The following is a 20,244-nucleotide window of genomic DNA, read 5'->3' as shown; positions in this document are numbered from 1 at the left end:
CTCTTGAGTTGCCAAAAATGATTGACTCGAGATGGCGTTCAATAACCTCTGCTTTCAGCTGCGATTATTTATTGAAGTGCCCTGGGGCATTAAAGATCGCTTGGCAATTGTTCTATCCTCCCCCACAACACCCCACCCCCTAAAATCTCATTCACATGATAAAGTCCGACTTATTTTTTTTCTAAAGGCTTTGCAGCCAGCGACAAAAGCCCCGGTGGCGGGGAACACCACAAAGGAAGGAGGACACATTGTTGGGGCCGGGTCAGCAGCTGCAGCCCTCACAAACACCTCCCGAAACCAGCCCCGCCGGACCCCCTCAGCGCTGGGGTGGGTGTCTGGACCAGCGTAGAGCTCTCTGGGATGACCAGAAATTGGATTCAGCGGGAATTGGGTCGCAAGGGCAGGCGAAGGGCGGGCTGGAGCGGCGGATGCCTGTGGCAGCTCGCCATGAGGGCAGAGCCGCCTGGCAGGCGGCAGAGGGACCGCGGCGGTGGGTGGGTGGGTGGGCCCAGCCGCACGGAGGAGGCTGGGGGAGAGACCCAGGGGGACCCGCAGTGCTGCGAGGAGCCGGGCACCGGTGTGCTGAAGCCGGGGAGATGGGTGGAGAAGGGGTGGCCGGAGAGGGGAAAGGGAGATAGGGGGAGTGGTGTGTGACAGGGCCACGGCAGCCCGACCCCCGCCCTGCCTGTGCGGGAGGGCAGCCCTGAGGGAAGCGGGATCCCTGCTCGGCAGCCGGCACCGGGCTGAAGCTGTTGTGGAGCAGGCGTGAGGCCGGCCCCGAGGCGGGACGGGGAGCAGGGTCGGGCCGGAAAGGGGCCGGTGTGGCTCCCGAAGAAGAGGCATCTGCTCCAGAGAGGACACGTACATGCGGGGGGAAGACAACCCCGCGGCGGGCAGTCGACGGGAGCCCCGTGGCAGCCTACACACCCCGGCGGCTTTGACCGCCCCCTTCAGCGGCTGCAGCAAGGCCCAGGGGGAGGGGAGAGCGGGGAGGGGGGAAGCGAAGGGAGCTGAGGGGGCTCGGTCGCTGCTCAGCGGCGCGGAACCACCCCACGCCCGGCCCCTTGCGAGCCCCAGGTAGGGGCTGCTGATTGACAACGCTTCCCGCCCTCCTGGCGTGTTCATTGGCTGCTTCTCACGCCGATCAGCAATGTGTGGTCCGAAGCGCGGACTCCCATTGGCGAGCCTTGCCCCGCCCCTCCCGGCGAGGGGCAAATGGCAAGGCTAGGGGGCGGGGCTTGAGACCGAAGGGGGCAGGGTCGGCGGCGGGGCGCGCGGGGGCTTAGCCCGCGAAGGCGATCGGCGGCGGTCGCGGCGGAGCGGGATGGGACGGAGCCGGGTGCCAGGTGGGTGCGGGGTTGCGTTCCCTTCTCCCTCAGCCACCGAGGAGAGGGTGGGGAGGAGGGTGTGGCGGCGGTGGCGGTGGTCTGGGGGTCCGTTCACCCCTCCCCGGTAGCCCGGCGGCCGCCAGGAGGGGCGCTGAGGGGGGAGCAGCCGCTTTTTAGCGGTCCCTCGCCGGCCGCCCGCGGGGATAATCCCGCGGCTGCCCTGCGGGAGCCCCCTCAGCGCGGCAGCAGCGCCTTTCTCCTCACAGCCACGATGAGGGCACCGACGGGGCATCTCGCTCTTCTTCGGCCCGGGCTCAGCTGGCCGGCCTCAGCCGGGCGGGGGAAGCTTTGTTCCGAGCCCTTCTGCCGGCCTCGGCCCCTCGCCAGCCCCGACAGAGCCACGGGGCGCCTTCCCCTTTCCCCTTTCCGTCTGAGGGGAGGAGGGGGTTGGTTGTTGCAGAGTCGTCCCCCCGCCCCATGTGTGGGATCAGGGGAAGACACCCTAAGACTTACGGTTCCCGGGGGTGGGTGGCGTGTCCCCCGCGGCCCGCTCGGAGCTACCGCTCCGAGCGGGCCGCGGGGGACACGCCACCCACCCCCGGGAACCGCAAATTCGGGGTCTTGTTCCCCACTCGTGTTTCTACCGCACCAGCCCCGCGGCGTGACACCAGCGAGTCTCTTCTGAATGTCCAGCGCTCTTCAAGCACTTAAAATTAATAGTTTTTGGCTTTGAATGGGGCTGCTGGGGTTCCTTGACAGCTCAGGAACTTTTAACTCATCATCTTTTTTTTTTCTTCCCTACTTTTTTTTTTTTTTTAACATATTAATAGTGTTTGTTCTCCATCCCCCCTTATTTCTTAAGTGAATGTGTGTCTGAGAAGAATCAAGGAGTCTGAATGAGTTCAGGCATGTGGAGACGGGGATTCATTCCAACTTCTGTGTGTCCAGCACTATCTGAAAAGCTGTTAAGAAATGCTTATTCTTTTTTTTTTTTCCCCTTCGCGTTTCTGCTATGGTTCAGTGATCTTAGCAGATAGCTACCAGGAGGAGTGAGAGGTGGAACAACAATCTATGAAGTGGGGACTGTGCTTGAGTGATGGGTTATTGGATGTAGTTGTTGAGATTCCTTGGTAGAAAATACTTCCAGGCACCAATGGCTTGGTTTGTGCACTGTTTGTGCAGGAAAAGGAATAAACTGTCTGGCTGCAGTTCTTTGTGACTCTTTTGTAAACTACAGGGAGTAGGGGAAAGTATCCCTATTAGAAAAAGATGGGGACTGACAAAAGCCTCCAGAAACTTCAAGAGACTCTTAAATCTGAGAATGAAGAGAAGGAGGTTGTTTTGCCTTGCCTATCATGCAAGACCCGCTGTTTTGTTTTGTTTTGTGTTTTTTTTAAGCTTTACATAGGGAAACAGAAGTATTAAGTTTATAGGAGACAGACTATTGTTTTGACTTTGCTTGATAAAATATTTTCCATAGTAGCTGATAGAGTGTGTGCTTGAACACAGGAATGAAGTAATGGAATAAGGCTGCAGTTCTTATTCTCCAGCATGCCCCCTCACAAGGTACAGCAGCCTGAAGCTCAGATGTTGAGTTGTGTGGCCTCTAATAGATGGAGTTTGACAAGATATGGAATAAATATATAGACTAATACCCAAGATAGAAACCTGTTAAAGTTACAGTACTCATAAACTTAACGATTCAAGATTAAACCTCATATTTGAGCTGTGGAATTGAGCTGTGTTAGGTGTTACGTTCAGTTATAGCTTACTTTTGCCTTTAAGTTCTTCTCAGAATGAAATACAGTAAGATGGCAGGACAGTTATCTGGCTACACTAAGGTAAGGGCCTTAAGTAATTCTTGCATAGTAAGAATGCAGTTTTAATTTAGCCCTGTAAGAAGGTTCTTTTATTTGCAGCTCTTCAGTGGACATCAGGACCACACTGTGTTCCCTTGTAGCAGTGTGGAAGTTTGATTAATTTCCAACTGGATTTTGGGGATGACTTGGTCAACCAAACATTAGTTTCTGTTTGTATTGCTGGTTGCACTGTGAATGTAGGTGATGAACACAGAGGCTTTGTCATACATGAAATAATATATAATTGAGCCAGTTCCCTTTATTATCCTTTTTAATGGCTATTTTCTTCAAATAAAGAAAACTTTGAAAACATTTTTAGTCAGATACTGAAACAATAGTCTTGATTATACACAAGAGTTTCTGAAATTTTATAGTCTTTGCTAATCTTCCTATTTGTCTATGGAAGCAACAAAAGATGACTTTGTATGTCAGAAATAGATTTGCTTGTGCTTTAAAAGGGAGCTTTCACAGTAGAAATAATTTATTGAAGCTTCATGTTTGATTTATGTGGTACAACACATAAGACATTTCATAGCTAATAGCGTAAACCTGCTTTGTTTTTCAGTATTTGTCTGTGCACTATGCCTTAAAGGATTATGATTTTAGGAGTAGTAATATAAACTTCTTACAGATCAACAGCTTTGGTATGACTTTAGATCAGGTTTATTTACTTTATTCTTCAATAAGAAGGTAAATGTCTTATTTCTCTGAAACAGTGTCTGCAGGCAGTGTTTCTGTGTGGAAGAAAGAGGAAGAAAAGCCATTGTGTGACATGATAGGAATATTATTTTTTAGGTTTCTTATGTACAGTGATCAGCAGGAGGAATGAGCAAGAAATGTTGGTGCAGGTAATAGAAGTCTGCTCTTGCAGGCCTGGTTTTAGTTGAAATGGTCTTGTAACTAAGCTTGCATCTGATAGAGGTTGTATAACGCAGGACTTTTTGGCCATTTTAATTCAGTGGTGATTTATAGGCTTCTTCCTGACTCATTTGTTGCTTCAAATAAAATGCTTGGACTTCTGGTGGTTTTTACTGTGATTTTATTTTATTTTTGCTTTCATAGGGTATTGAGCTACAGTTACAGCTCAGTACTACAGGTATTGAGGCTGTGTGCCAGGTGGGTTGCACTACTGGTATAAGCAGGCTGTGCACGTCCAGTGAGTTATGATACTAAGTAAGTTCTGTGAATTGCCTCACCAGTAGAGATATTAATTTAAAGGAATGATGGGGAGAAGTTGCTTTTATCAGGATCTTTTCTTAGCTCTCTAATCTTAAATCTGTTCAGTATATGAACATCATTAATAGGATCAGATTACAAAAGTGTCGTCCTGTGTTATGTTACAGCTGTAGGTTGTCATCAGAAGCTTCCTTGTACAAGAAAATACTATGGGTCACAGATTGTAACTGCTTGTTCACTTAAAAGAGCAGAGAAATAGGTAATGGGTGAGTATTAACTTTTCCATTATGGAAGTTATGCATATAGAATACGCCAGAGAAGCTGTCGATGTTCCCTCCTTGGAAGTGCTCAGGGCCAGGCTGGATGGGGCTTGGAGCATCCTGGTCTAGTGGACAGTGCCTCTGCCTATGGCAGGGGTATTAAAACTAGAGGATCTTGAAGGTCCTTTCCAACCCAAACCATTCCATGGTCCTATGAAAATCAGTTACTTGCCTCAGAATTGAATGGAGGCATCTTGAGCCTTGGCTGTGTAGCAGAACTGAAAATTTAGTTGTAGTCAGGTTGAACCTGATTGATGTTTGTGTTTGTTTTAAACACAGATGTTGTTCTAAACCATGAAACAATAAAGCATAATATTTCCCATCATTTGTATAGTATCAAACAGCTTACACTTAATGTGAAGGTTTTCTTCTCAACATTCCTAAGTGCAAACCTCCTTGCAAGAGTGTTTTGGTAAGAGGTACTGGAAAGAACTGACAGACTATTGAGTGCAGAATTAGAGAATAGGCCAAGCATCACTGAACATGATAACTAAGTGTCTTGTACATGGCTGGCATGCAGATGTTTTTGCTGTAGTTTTGGAACTAATCCTGCATTCTGGAGATACTCAGGTTTTATAGCAGTCTTCAGAATATGGTGCAATCTTTAAAATGCTGGTAATTGACATAGATAAAGTATGTATAAATATCAGTGGTAATTTGAATGTGTTCAGAGTTCATATTTTACAGTTATTATAATTGATATAAATAGAAGTAGCCTAGGCTAAGGCAGTTGTAACTTCCATTAATCTGTCAAACCTGCAATTTTGCGTTGACTTAAATATATTTTTCTTCAGGACAAGAAAAAAGACTTTCAAATGCTGTGCACAGAATTACAGCCCGACATGTTTTCTGTCTAGTTTCATAAATCAAAACTCTTTTTCACTATTTCTTTGGCAGGAGCTTTTATTGCACATCTCTGTTGTTCAAATCTTCACAGTATAGAAACTATAGAATAATTCCCTATGGCGCAGCTCTGTCAAGCATTGTTCATTTACACAGCAGTGTGCACAGATAAATTCACATAGATTCAAAATATATATCATGATTAGTTTTGAATGAGACAGACTTTTTGAAGGTTTATGCAGTGGTTATATTTCCTTCTATGCTGATGTGAAAGCACTTGCTGTTGAGTTGTGTATATATCTTATGGTGATTCTCAAGTCCCCTGTCAACCTTTTATTTGCTGGTAGAACTTCAAAATTGGGAAGGAAAGTTTAGGTTATTATCAGTGAAAATGTTGTTTAATGCATTATCTAAATGAAACTGATAGATAAAAATACTTCATTGTTTTAGCAAGTGCTGTTAGCAGTTATAATTTTTCAGATATTTGAAATTCTATGTAAGTCTGTGATTTCATTCTTTTTATTAGTTAAATGATTTTTTTTTTGCATTTTTGAAATGGGGTCCTTCGGCCTTTCTAAGGTAATGTAGTATTTTCAAGCACTTGGCTTGTCTATGAGCACATGTAGCTGTTTTCTGTATATTTAATCTGTTTGCTGAACAGCTGTTAAATATTAAAATAGGGTGCTGGTTGGGGTGGGACTGTGCTGGTAAGGTGTAGAGGCTACTGAATATAGTTGAGTTGAAGTGTGCTGTTTGGATGACCATGATCAAGTGATGCTGCTTGTATTTTACTGCTGGGTTGCCTGAGTGGTAGTCCTGAATTTTTAGGGTTGTGTCTCAATGCTGAACGCTTACTGCCTTACCCTTGATATGTTAGTGACTCCTTGTTCAGGAAACACGTCACTGCTTTATGAATTGGATGATGCTATATTTTTCTTGGAATGCTCTAATTTACTACTTCTCAGACAAATATGTTATTTAGTGTCTTGTCCTTTAGGTTACTGTCTAATTAGTTGAATTGTAACATACAATACTATGGTTTAAATTAGCGTGTTGTTTTCGTCATTTAGGAAGCCTGTTCTATGTCTTTATTGTATTGGTGGATCATGAAGGCAAAGGTAATGGAAATAAAATGTAGCAACAGTTTTGGGCTTCACAGTATAACAATGACACCAAAATATTTGAGTGTGTCCAAAAAGGGAAACAAAGATGGTGAAGGAAACAGAGGGCATGACTTAGGAGGAATGAATGAAGAACCTAGGTTTGTTCACCTTGCAGAAGAGGAGACTTAGAGGTGACCTCATCTCCATCAACAGCTTCCTTATGAGGGGCAGTGGAAGTGGAGGTGCTGCTCTTGTCTGCCTGGTGTCCAATGGTGTGGTCCAAGGGAATGACATAAAGTTGCATCAGGGAAGTTCAGCTTGGAAGTTCTTCACTGGGAATGTTACAGACTTGGGGGTGGTTAAGTGCTAGAACAAGGTCCCCAAGGAAGTAGTTATGGCTTCAAGCCAGTCAGGGTTCAAGAAGCAGTTGTACAACACTTCTAGGTAACTGTTTTAACTTCTAGGGTTCCCTGTGTGGAGTCAGGACTTGGATTTGATCCTCATGGTTGTAATGTAATAGTATTTTAGAGGCCTTAGAGGACTTGAGTTTCACTGACTGTTTAGAAGATAGCGTGTACAAAAATTATCTCCTTTTACTGTTGATATAGTTGTAGCAACTAAAAGAGAGCAAAGCATCTTATCAGTGTAGACTGAAAAGCATCTCATGAAAAATGTTTTATTCAGGTCTAGTTGCCAGTACCAACAGTTAAGACTGTGTGTAAAGGTCAGTGCATATAAGTTGGGATTTGCTGGAGATCTGACATATTTATAGGTGGAGAACATTGCATAAAACATGGCCATCAGGACTTTCTTCCATGACCTGATTAGCCAGGTCACTTGCTGCAGACCAAGATACCATTGATAGGGCCGATAGTAGGGGCTAGGATTCACCTTGAATCTGGGAATGAGATTTTTTTTCCAGTGCTGATGGCTCTAAGGACCAGCTGAGTTTGAGTGTTCCCTTATAGCTAATGTATGCAGTCATAGCTGATGTGTGCAGCTGTTTCCCACTCCTCCCTCCCCAGTAGCTGTTTCTTGCAGCCTCACACTGCTGTTCATGTTGCAATTCCTTTCTCTGAGGGTTGGAAAGAGCTAATCTGTCTTTTCTGGTTAGTGCTTCTGGTGTCCTTCCTGTGAGGGAAGGACAGTGGCGTTTGGGTCACTGTTGTGTACCTGAGTGGAGACATTGGTGAGCAGTATGTGCATGTGAGCAGTATGTAAACCTTGGATCCATAACTTTATACAAAAAAGGCTGGTAAAGGTGTAAACAGATTTTCTCTTTCTTTCCCTGTGACCTGGAAAATTAAATGGCATCAGGACACATACTTTCCTCATAGCCAGAGACCTCAGTTCTTCACCTGGTGAATCCCTGGTTTCTTGTGCATCTTCATAGTGGCAACCAATTTGACTGTAACAGGCAACAGTAATAGTCAGAGAGCCTCTGTATGTGATTGTGGAAGGCATAATATGTCAAAATGTTTAACAGTATTGCATTTAATGTTGGAACTGATTTCTTGATGTTTGTTTTGAAATACCGTAATGGCAAAAGGTCAGTATTCCATGATGTCAGGGAAAACTATTCATCTGCTGTAGAGTTGCTTTTGTTCTGACAGGGCAATGGGCAGCTGTGGGGACTGGTGTGCTACAAGACAAGGCCTGGGAAGCTTGTTGTATTTTGAAATTTCAAACAGCCTTTGGAAACACTTCTTTGGGTTCTTCTGCCTCATTACATGTGAATGAAGAAATTAGGATAGAATTCTGAATTAGAAGGGAGGCTTTAGTGAAAATGTGACTTTTTAGTTCTTTCTTCTACAGACATAGCTTGCTGATGGGTTTTATATAGAATGTTGGAATTCTCTGGAACTTATATCAGAAGGTTGATTGTAGAATTATTTCCTGAGAAAGTTCTGTTTTTCTTCTTAAAGCTTGGCTGATGCTTTGAATACCTCAACAGCTGCAGACATGGAGGAGCTAACATCTAACTTCAAATGAAGTTTACATTTGATTTTTATGCTGAATTTGGCGACACTGTTGTACATGTATTACTGTTGGTTTTTTGCTTTTTTTTTTTTTTTCACAGTTTGAATATTGAAGTTCCTTCTAACCTCTGCATGCCAACTCAGGGAGTTGGAGTGTGGCTGTAGTTAAGTCTTATTTAAAGAGGATGTCTTGGTACAGCTGTGGAAAAGGTTTGGTTACAATTTCAGGTTATATAATTGTGTAGCAGAGCATGGGTATTTGTCAGGCTATGCTAGACAAGCAGATGTGCAAGCTGTGTGCTTTCTTTTCACTGTTCTTTTTGCAGAAAGAATCAGGAACTCGCATTTCATCAGCTTCCATTTTTTTTTCTATATGGAGGGGATCCTGTTTCTTTCAGCTCAGTCAGCTTGCTTCTCTTGGAGCTCTCTGTTCTTAAAATTCGTAGAATTCGTACATCTTGACTGTAGCAGTCACTTTATAGCAACTATAGAGTTGTAGAGCTTGGGCATGGCAAGCATGAAATACCTGACTGTTGAAGTGAGGAGGTACAAATACCATCCAGAGGAGTGTCTGAGAATGCACTGAGATAGTCTTCCAGCCCTCAAACAAAATGTAGTGATTATAACATTTGCTTCTGTCATCAAATACTGCTTCTGCTCTTGTAGACTATCTTGAAATTTCAAGCATCCATTGATTTGGGGTGGGTATTTCTATGCAATCGTGTAGATAAGATTAGGAGCAACACCTAGTTACAGCTCAAGCTGATTGTGGTCTGAAGAAAGACCTTCGTGTCTGGTTGCTGGATTTGCCCTGCTAATGATAGGAGAAGCTTCTGTGTTGGTGGATTAATAAGTGGTTTAGTTTTTAACCTCAAGGATTTTTAATAGCCTGGAATAGCTGCATCTGAAATACTACTGTAAGATAGTTGGGATTCTGACCTTATTTTTCCAAAGTATTTGCTGTTCTACTGGAGAAAGTATGTGCTTTGCAATAACGTTCTGCTTGGCATACTAAAATTTCTGAGGGTCTCTAATTTGCATGGATCTGCAGTGTAGGGGTTGTTTTCTTGGTCACTCAGCTGGCTGCAATGTTGTCTGACTCTCTGGCTTGATGTTGGTTAGGGTTCAGCAGACTTCATGAATTTTTGTATCTTAGAGTGATGGCAGGGTTCTGTTCAATGGGATTTGTAACTATTTGCAAAAACTTCTGGGAAATAGCAAGTAGAGCTCTGCTATTGGGGAAAATTTCAGAACTTCTGTTGTTTTGGTGCTTCAAATCAACTACATATTTCACATAAAGTAGTAAATTGGTCCAGTTACTATTTCTGAGTTATTAATTAATGAAAGTCAAGGTCAAATATTATAGCAGATCAAACCATTGTCTTAAAATTATGGCTTTCTGAAATGAGTCTTACACAGTGTATAGTCTAATTTGTATATTTACATTGTGTTTCTGTATCTTAATCTGAAACTTTTGAGGCAACAGTGAAATAACCACCTTTATTGGCAGGTAGTCTTTATACTGTCTAAGACTACAGCAGCTAAAACACCAAATCAGTCTCCTTCTCTCCCTGTCCTATGTTTTAATATGAAGCTGCTGATGTTCTTGGTTGTGTTCTGCTTCCTCATTGGAATTTTCTGTTCTACTTCCTCCTGTGGCAAACTCTCATGTGTTTCTTCTGAAGTCTTTTTTTTTTTTTTTTTTTTTCACTTCCCTTTCAAACTTTTATATCCTAAAAAAATGTAAAAAACATGTATTGTGTTGAACTTCTGCTTTGTGTCATTTCTGGTGGAACCCACAGATGTGTTTTTTGGTGGTTTTTTTTTTTTTTCAGTGAGTAAAATACTTGGAGATGTAAAAAAAAAAAATCCCAACAAACCACAACAGAAACCCTATCCATTGCCACATCCATCCTCAAAGAAACTTAAAATGGAGGGAAGTAGATACAAGACATGAAATGTAAACCCTTGCCAAATGTAAACTCTTCTTCCCTCAACTGAATGAACTGCCTACTATCACATTTCTTTAAGCCACAGAATGTTATTTTTGGCAAGAACATCACAATGAATATTTTTTTTAAAACAGTTGTTGTTTGGAAAACAAGCATATGTCTTGCATCATCATGGATTTCTAAAAGAGGAAAAAAGTGATTTTATTTTCACAACGTGTAGTAAAATTGTATTTTCAGCAGAATCAAATGTTAAATGCTTTTGGAAGCTTAACTTTAATCATGTATCGTTATGGTTGATTGTCGAGGTTGCATCAACAAGCAGAGTTAGCCCTTAAGCTGCTAAATGCTAATCATGGCTTGGGAAGAGTTTCCTCAGCCTAGTTACTGGGCTCCAGAGAGGCTCACAAGCTGCCTGTAATAATTTTTTGAAGTTTTTCAAAGCTAAACTTGAATGTTGAAGTTCCAGTATAAATAAGGCTCATTTTATGCTTATGGTATAACTATGATGTTGACTGTAACACCCATGCCTATAAATTCAAGTTGAAGTAGTACTTTAAGTATCCCTATGCTTTTTTATCTTGGTAAAGTCTTGGCTGTTTATTCCTTTGAGTATCAAGTATTAGAAGATACATTGATGTAAGTTTTGTGAACAGCTTTGATTTGTTGATCAAAGATAGCATTTGTTATAGTTCATTACAGAACAATAAATATGGCAAAGAACAAACAATTTCAAACAGAAAGAAGTCCATCTGGGTCCATTCAGTTACAGGGATAGGCTAAAAATGGAGAGAAATCATGTGTTTTACCACAGAGTGGGAAAACTAACAGTGTGAGGGTACAAGTATTGGTGTTGAATCTGGAGGAATAAAGCCAGTGAATTTGAGGGTTATTAAAATGGTTATATTTTCTTTAAGATGTTCAACCTGATTATTGATATTTTAGAAATAAAATACATGGAGGAAACCTTGAAACACAAACGTGTCTTTAATACAAATGAAGGATATGTTCTTTTGTCAGAAGTGTATTTTTGAGTCTTTTAGACTCACTTTGAATGAAATACTATAATAAATGTAACTATAGGAAAGATAAGACTGTAGAAATAATTGAACTCCACTATGGATTAATTAATTTGCATGATTTTAGTAGTGGTCCATAAAATATGCCTTCCGTGCTTTCTTGCTCATTTCTGCAGGTGTATAATGAAGTGTTGATCCTCTTTTCTGTTGATTCCTCTTTTGCCTTTTCAAAGCACGCAGGGCTTGTTTCAAATCCAATTCTTACTGGGTGTTAAAAGAAGAATAAACTTGGCCAAAGTGGGAAGCTTGAGTATCACGTTTTTCTTTAGGCTTGAAGCAACTTTTGGTGATTCTGAATAGAAAAGAACGTGGCTGATCAGGCTGCAGTAGCTGCAGGTACCCTGTCCTCCCTTATTAGGCAAAGAATGTTGGTTGTGAACTGTTGTATGTTGGATTGGGATTTAGTGCATCTAGAAATGTTTTATCTAGCAACAGATACTGGTACTCTAAAGGCTTTGGAGAAAGTGAAGTTCTCTTCCTTATGAGTAATTTCTGCCAGATAGATCCTTGGTAGCCCAGAGGAGACTTTATAAATAAATCATCTGATCTGGTAATAGTTGTCACCTGCTCTGTATTTATTTTTAATACCTTTTGTTCCTAATGCACAGATACATTGCTTTAGAGCTGGTTGTGCTTGTTTACTGCTCATAGCATAGGATCACTTCCAGCCATTAAATCAGTGCCCTCCTGTTACATAGAAAGACACAGCAAAGACTGCACGTTGCACAGGGGTGTGAAATCTGAAAACGTGCCTCTTGTGTGTTCTTATGCATTTGTGTTTAAATTCTGGCTAATCCCTTTTATATTGCTTCTTCAGAAGTGCAGGATCCAATGTTTTTTTTCTCATGAGTCTGCTTACTATTCAATAAAAAGAATGCAGTAGGGAAATATTTAGCTGTATGGTAACAATGCAAGAACTTGGAAGGTTTAGTGTTAGTTTAAGCCTAGTTTTTTTTATCTTAGTTTACTGGTCTTGGTTTAAAAAAAGTGCTATAATCCCTCCACAGGGAAAGGGGGGCTGTGCTAGGGAGAAGAGATCTTGTATTTCTGGGAATAGGTCTTGTATGGGTTCCCACTACTGGTACAGTATCACTCTGTGCAATAGTGTGTTTGGGTTTAAAATTCCTGAAAAAAAGTCCTAACTGTCCTGCAGGCAAGTTTGTTTTTCAAAGAGCAAGAAGCAGGTATGGGGAGAGAGAGTTCATGTCATGCCTGTAATCCCAATGTCAAAAATGACAAAAATCCCTTTGTCAAAAATGTTATGACATATGGTACTTCTTGTTATTACTCATATGATATTGTCCATTACTAGTTATTAATTACTTGAATAAAAGCAGAAAAAGTGACTGACCTGAGGTGATCAGATGCAGGGAATCATCTGGAGAAAGGGTTTTGAGATGAAAATTTCACTTAATTTTGCAATTTAAACTAATGTAGTTTTGTACAAAACCTAGTGATCTACTTGCCTGAAAAATGGAGCAAAACATTACCACTAGAGGACTGGTGCTGGTATGTCACTGGAGTTTTTATTTTTCTTCTGTTTGTTTTGGTTTATATGTAGGTGATCATATCACTGGTTTTGTAGCAGTAAGGCCAATATCTAGGAGGTTGTCTTGCTCCAGGTTTTAAAGTAGTAGTTTTGGTGCAGAACATTTAGTTATTTACATGTCAACCTGATGATAGGCTAATCCTTAATAAAAGCCTTTCTCAAGGGTAAGGCACTTCTGTACCACTGTCATACTTGAAAATGAAATAAGTGGAAGGTTTTGTTCCCTTTGTTTTGTTTTTTTCTGCATGTCAGCAGCATGGCTAAATCTCATTTTCTGTAAGTCTTGATGTCTAAAAGAAACCCCAACAAAACACATTAAGGATATATTTAGTTGCCTAATGAAATCTAGGCATGTTTAAATGACAGTTTAACATTTCTATTGGTTTGTGAATGTACCAAGTATGTGAGGCTAACAAAATTAAAACTTTGAGTTATCTCCAAATCCGAGCTTGGATCTTCCGTGTGTCAAAAGAGGAGAGAAAAGCTTTAATGAAGCACGGTCGGAAATGTGGGGTTTTTTGTTTTTTTTTTTTTTTTTCTAAAGTTAGACCTGCATGGCAAGAGTAAAATTAGTGTGGAAGTGTGTTGCCAGTAGCTTAGGGAAATATTAGTTTGTGTTTCTGGTTAATGGAAAATAACTAGCAAGTGTCTGCAGCATGTTGTGAACACATAAGCTCTTAAAAGTGTTTGGGGCAGTAACCTTTTTACAATGTGAATCACACTTTCTTCTTTTAACCTGCAACAAGTTGCTATAATAAGATTGCTGGTGTGCAACTGTACCATGCCAAATATGTTTTATGGGATCAGGTGATAATATAAAGTGTTGAGGAGGAAAAAACCAAAAAAAAACCCCAAACAAAAACCCAACGAATCTCAACCTTTCCCTAAAACAGCAACAACAAAACAAACCCCAAAACAAGGTTCCATGCCTTCTCTTGGATGGTCTCTCTTAGTTCCTTGATGCAGAATTCACTGGAAATCTCATAACCTCTAATGATGTCAGTGGTCAGCTCAGATGACTCTGAGGCTTACCCCACCTCACCACATATTGGTCGTAGGGGTCACCCATGAAGAACTACCTGGTAATTTCAAACCAAAGTCATTTGTGGTAGAAGAGTAAAGGCAAGGCATCAAGTTCTCAATCCCATGTGACTCTACTTGCTAGTTTTCACACATCTGCACTGCCTGTGCTTGTGTTTGTTGACCAAAAGCCTCACACACTGCAGAAGTAGTTGTCAGGCTTCTAATTGAACCTCTATTTTTGGTAATAGTTTGTTCCTTTACATAGTTTGTTACTCTTCTGTGAGCACTCAGCAGCTGTTAAATGAAGAGGGGAAGAGGAAGCAATGGGTCCCAGCTGTGTGGCTCTAGCTCAGTCCTCTGGGAAGTGGAGCCCCAAAGCATTGTGTGCTTTCTGCTTTCCTATATGGAGGTGACAAGAAACAGATTTGAAGCTGTGCCAGATTCCCAGCAGTCCCTTCCTTCTTTCTTCCCATTCTAAAGCAGAGAAATCAGTAATAATCAAAACATCTGCTTGATTCCATTACTGAGTATAGGCCACACGTTGCTGTGGAGCTGTCAGCTGCTGCCTGGGTAGGCATGGTGTTCCCTGGGATATGGCATACTTCCTTTCCTGGGATATGTCCTGTGCTTCCACTTCTGTCTACAGTGCTAAAGTGAATAGTTTTTCTCTTTAAAGGAAAGAAAAACTGCTGCAGATTTCATGGCAGTCCATGCCTACCTGTTACCACCATTTCAAAATCTTCAAGGTTGGTTGTGGGTTTTTTTGTTTTTTTCCCCAAAGTAAAGATATTTTGCATCTTGCATGATGTAAAGCTGTATTTCATCCTTGTAAATAATACACACTCTTTGTAGTTTCCAAAATCTTCTGTAGAAGAAGGCAAAGGGAGAAGGACTTGAAAATGTAATTGAAATGGATATTGTTATGGTTTTTGGAAGACTGGAGACAGGACACAGGCAAGAAACAGAATAGGGTGGCATACCTGCAGTCACATTGTTACAAAATTAAAGAGATCTGGGATGTGTATATAAATACATATATATTGCATGTATTTAGAAAATTAGATTTTCTTAGACTTCATTATCAAATAAAGATTTTTTCATTATTTCAAAACCTCTCAATGGAAATTGCTGTTGTAAGATGCTGCGTTTGTGGCAGCTGACTGGCTCTCTCCCATTAGAAAATACTAAGCATGGCTGTGAAAATGGTGCTGACATAATCTGAAGAAAAGGATTTATAGAGTTTATTAGAATGTTCAGTAGGAATAGGCAAATCTGGTCTCTTGAGTTAATATCAACTTCTTGATGTTGAGTCTATGCTAAAGGAGTAGATAACCTGGTTGGGTTATGTGATTTGCATTAGGAAGTTCATACTTTTCCTTACACTTATCACTGTGAAGTAGAAATAATTTAAAAATTATTTTTGAAAATGGGCCTTAATTAAAACAGTAAAAATCTCATGGTAGCAGCAGGCATGATAGCTTTAAGCCACTTCAGCCTTCGTTTTGAAAGACAAAGTGGACTTTATTTTCCATTTTTGGATTTCTGTGATCTGATTGATCTTCCTTAACTAGTAAGCTGCTCTGTGTGGTATGAGATTTGAGGTTATAGATCCATGCAAAACTGCTTTAGTTTAACTGGCTTATAAGTAAAAAGGTTTATTACAAAAAAAGGCTCAGAAGAAACAAACACAACTGCCCATTTCCTTTAAAAACAGGAGGGGGGTGGGAATAACCCTTAAGATTGGGTCAAACTTGAACCATGTAGTTAATATTAATGTATGCTAATCTTTTTTCAGGAATAGCTCTCCAGCTGAGGTGTAAAATGGGATGATTAAATACAGAAGTTTCACCTGTAAAAAATGCTGTCGTTTCTCTACCTCCCTTCTCACTCTTGTTTCTTTACATAGTAATGTCCTTAACTGAACCTCATAAGCCAGCTGTAAGGAGTCACTAACCATTTAATTCCACTGAGTTTTAATTTTATAAATGGTGGCTCTTTAATAATTAATCTGATACCTTTGTCTAAAAACAATTCAAATGCTTTTTGAGACTTTCAGGTTGATGAAAAGCCATGCTTTTCATAAGTATCTTCCAGTCTGTGTCCTGCTGGACCTTTATTAAGGTTTTGTGTATATATAGAGATAAGTATCTATAGATGTGAAAGACTTTATAAATAGTATATATATGTCTACTTGCATACCTAAGTATGTATACATGAGAGGGTGCTGTTCATAAGAATAGAATATTTCAGTAAGAAGGGACTTAAAACAGTGAGCTAGTCCAGCTGTCTGACCACTCCAGGGCTGACCAGAAATTACAGCATGTTGTTAAGGCATTGTCCAAATGCCTCTTAAACACCAACAGGCTTGGGACATCAACCATCTCTCTAGAAAGCCTGTTCCAGTGTTTGACCAGCCTTTCTTGTGTCCAGTCTGAACCTGGACTTGCCTCTACTCTTCTCCTTCTCAGGAAGCTGCAGAGAGTGATGAGGTATTCTCCCAGCCTTCTGTTCTCCAAAGCAGACAAGCCCAGTGTCCTCAGTTGCTCCTTAAGGATATTCCTTCTAAGCCTTTCACCAACTTTGTTGCCCTTCTCTGGATGCATTCAGGGACCTTAACATAGTAATTAAATTGTGGGGCTCCAGACCTGCACACAGCACTCAAGGTGGGGCTGCATCAACACTGGATAAAGCAGGACAATCACCTCTTTTGACCAGATGGTGATGCTGTGTTTGATGTCACCAGGATGCAGTTTGCTCCCCTGGCTGCTGGGACACATGGCTGACATGTACCAAGCGTGCTGCCAGCCAGCACTTCCAGATCCCTTTCTGCAGGACTTCTCTCCTGCCACTCTTGTCCCTATTTATTCCTGTCCTAAATACACAATCTGGCATTTGGACTTGTTATATTTCATCCCATTAAATCAATTGCCCAGTGCTCCAATCTGTCTAGATCCCTCTTGTCTCTCAAGAGAGTCTACAGCACCTCACAGTTTGGTACTATCAGCAAACTTGGGGCATTCAGCTCCTGCATCCAGACTGTTGATAAATGTATTATTATTATTACAGGGCCACAGAATTGAGCCCTGAGCAACACCACTGATGACCAGTCACCAGCCAGAGGCAGCCCCATTCACTACAACCCTTTGAGTTCTGCTGTTCAGCTAGTTCTTCACCTAGTGCACTGGGAACTCACTCATCCCAGTGTTGGACAGCTTGTCCAGAAGGATGCTGCGAGGGACGGTTCCAGAAGTCTCACTGAAATCCAGAAAAACTACATCCACTGCCTTCCCTTCATCCACTAAGTGGGTGACCTTATCACAGAAGGACATCAAATTAGTTAAACATACTTTCCCTTTGTGAACCTGTGTTTAGTGTGCCTGATGATTGCATTATTCTGTCTGTCAGTAGTATTCAGTATAATCTCCCATAATGCTTGGGGACATGGTTTAGTGGTGGGTCATCAGGAATAGAGTGATAGGGTTAGGATGACCTTCATGATCCTGACAGTCATTTTCAGCCTGAGAAATTCTGTCCTGAAATTTTTCCAGGAACTGAGGTTAGACTAACAGGTCTGCAGTTTCCTGGGTCTTCCCTTACAGCCTTCTTGTAAATTGGGGTGATACTGGCTAGCTTCCAGTCAGCTTCTTATCTCAGATGGGTTTTCAAACAAAAGATGTGACCTCTGAGGAGAAAAAAATTACAGGGAAAGTGAGATTTTTCCATGAGGCCAGGTCTATACCACACCACTCTATCTAGGGTGAAGGATGTGCCTCCTATTCCCCAAATGCTGAATCTGAATGCACCTCTGGTTTTCTATTTCTCTTTCACTTCTAGGCTATAGGGGAGTTAGCCATAGAATGATGTAAGTGGTCACTTTCAGCAGACCCAGATGTAAAAATCTGTCTTGCCTCTGTGTGGGGTGTGCTAGAGAGAGCAGCTGCTTTCTTGACCCAGCCTGTGACCATCTGCATAATTCTGATTCCATGGAATTGAAGCTGGCTGTCAGGTATGGCAGTGCTGGGCAAGATACCATTAAGTATGACGACCTTGCTACTGCCTCCCCTTCCCTGTTGCACTTCTTTATAGAAGTAGTATTTTTCCCTTTTTAAAAATTACATCAGTTCTGCTTAATTTGCTTTTTTTTCTTAGGCACTCTGAAGCTTACGTAATCTCATTTATTAATAGTTAGGCATCTCATTTTAGTGATATTTATGTGTATATGCAGTATTTTTGACTAACACTGCTAGGTTGTGTGCCTCAGGACTTAATCTGCAACTTCTCTCTAATGTTGTGAAACAAAAGGTCTTCAAGTTGGGAGTTTTTACTTTATCTGACCGTGCTTTAAAGAACTGCAAGAACTTGATCTTGTTGGGAAGGAATTCCTGGTGGAGGATCTGACCATCACAGAGGTTCTCAGAAAGATATGGAGTAGGAAATTGTCCCTTAAAGGCCTGGCAGAGGACAGATTGCTCTCCACACTCCAAGGACAGTGTGTGCCCTAAGTCTGTGTGTCCTGGATGTCTGTGGGGGCTCAGAGTTTGAGCTATACAAGAGCGATGGAATCTTTAAGACTGCTTAGAGGGCATGAGCTGTTGTGTCTTCCTGTATGCTACTCCTGTTATGTGCTGGTTTAAGACTGGGATCTGGATCAAATGTAGTAAAAGGTAAGAAACTTTATAGTTGTTTTGGTCAGTCTCATGAAAGCTGCTTGGCATGGGCCACCAAGGAGTGTCTTGGTTCCAAGTAATTGATTGTGTATGGCTCTTTTACAGAAAAGCCCCCAAAAGCACTTAAGACCAGGTGGGACCTGACCACTGGTTGAGGCAAGGTTCAGTTCTTTGAAGACTCCAGAAGCTGTCTGGGCATTCCCAGTGTCTGCTACATAATTCCAGCATTTTCCAAGAGTTTAGTTGGAAGTTAACAAGTCAAACCAGTACTGAAGATTTAAACCACTTCCTTTTTTTTTGTATGTATGCACTGATTAAACTGTTGCTTTATGATTAACACTGCAGTGGTGAACTTTAGATCTCCATATATGACATGATGCTTTAAAACTCCTTCCCCCACCCCAGAAAACAGACTTATAAAAAAAATCCTTTTTGCACCATTTTGATGATGACTTACCATTTGGATTCTTTTAATCCTCAATCTGTGTAGGTTATGTCTTGCATTAAATCCTTCATGTTTGCTTTTTTTGTCCTGTCCTGTGGATTGCTGAAGTAATCCTGTGTGCCATAAAGCTTCTTTTTCAGACTGTCTGGCTACAGCCTCCTCATGTCTAGGAGAAAGTTTTAAAATACTGATTTTAAACAAAATTCAGCTGGATACACACTTCTAATCACAAGTCAGGGTTATTATACATTCTGCATCTCTAAAATCTTACCCTGTTGAAACTGTTCAGTACTTTCTGTAACTTAGTAAGTCCAACGGGGCCCTTGGCAGAGGAGCCAGTGATGTACTTGGTAATAAGTAAAAATCTTATTTATAATGTCTTCCATTGGGATTTCTTTTCCTCTTGAATATTTTATGGGATAAAAAGAATTCATTCAAGAATTCCTATTATGTAGAGCACAAGTACTGTGAGGAGTGGCTGAGGGAACTGAGGTTGTTTAGTCTGGAGAAAAGGAGGGTGAGGGGAGACCTTATGGCTCTGTACACCTCCCTAAAAGGAGGTTGTAACAATGTGGGTGTCTGTTCCCCCAGGTAACATGGGGTGAACTGCAATGAATGGACAGCAACAAGTAGCTAATACGGGGAACTGTGAGGTTAATTTAATATCTTCAGCCATCCTCATAGTACTAGAGGGTTTGAGTTCTGTGTAAAGTTCCAGTGGCCTTTTACTAGGTTTAGTGTGACACCTATTCAGTAGTGTTTTTCAATGTTGTGCTGATTGCTTTAAAGCAGATTTACTGTTTCTTGAATCACAGGTATACTTGAATAAACCACTGTTGGTTCAAAGTTAGATCTACTAAGGTGATTAGGAGACTGGAGTATGTACCATATGAGGAAAGGCTGAGGGAGCTGGGTCTGTTCAGC

General features: G+C 41.5%; 1 protein-coding gene across 1 annotated transcript in view; it reads left to right on the top strand.

Moving 5' to 3' along the window:
• The first annotated feature begins 478 nt into the window (after positions 1-478).
• The window catches only part of WASF3 (WASP family member 3), a 68,549-nt gene continuing 48,783 nt past the window's right edge, over positions 479-20,244 (top strand). Inside the window, exons 1-3 of the mRNA XM_030460288.1 lie at positions 479-490; positions 1,321-1,346; positions 5,312-5,316. The gene's annotated coding sequence lies outside the window, so the exon portion shown is untranslated. The remainder of the gene's footprint in view (positions 491-1,320; positions 1,347-5,311; positions 5,317-20,244) is intronic.

This window comes from Calypte anna, chromosome 1, assembly GCF_003957555.1.
Source record: "Calypte anna isolate BGI_N300 chromosome 1, bCalAnn1_v1.p, whole genome shotgun sequence".
Taxonomy (NCBI): domain Eukaryota; kingdom Metazoa; phylum Chordata; class Aves; order Apodiformes; family Trochilidae; genus Calypte; species Calypte anna.
The sequence above is the reverse complement of the archived record's forward strand: the minus strand, read 5'-3'. Positions and strand labels throughout refer to the sequence as shown.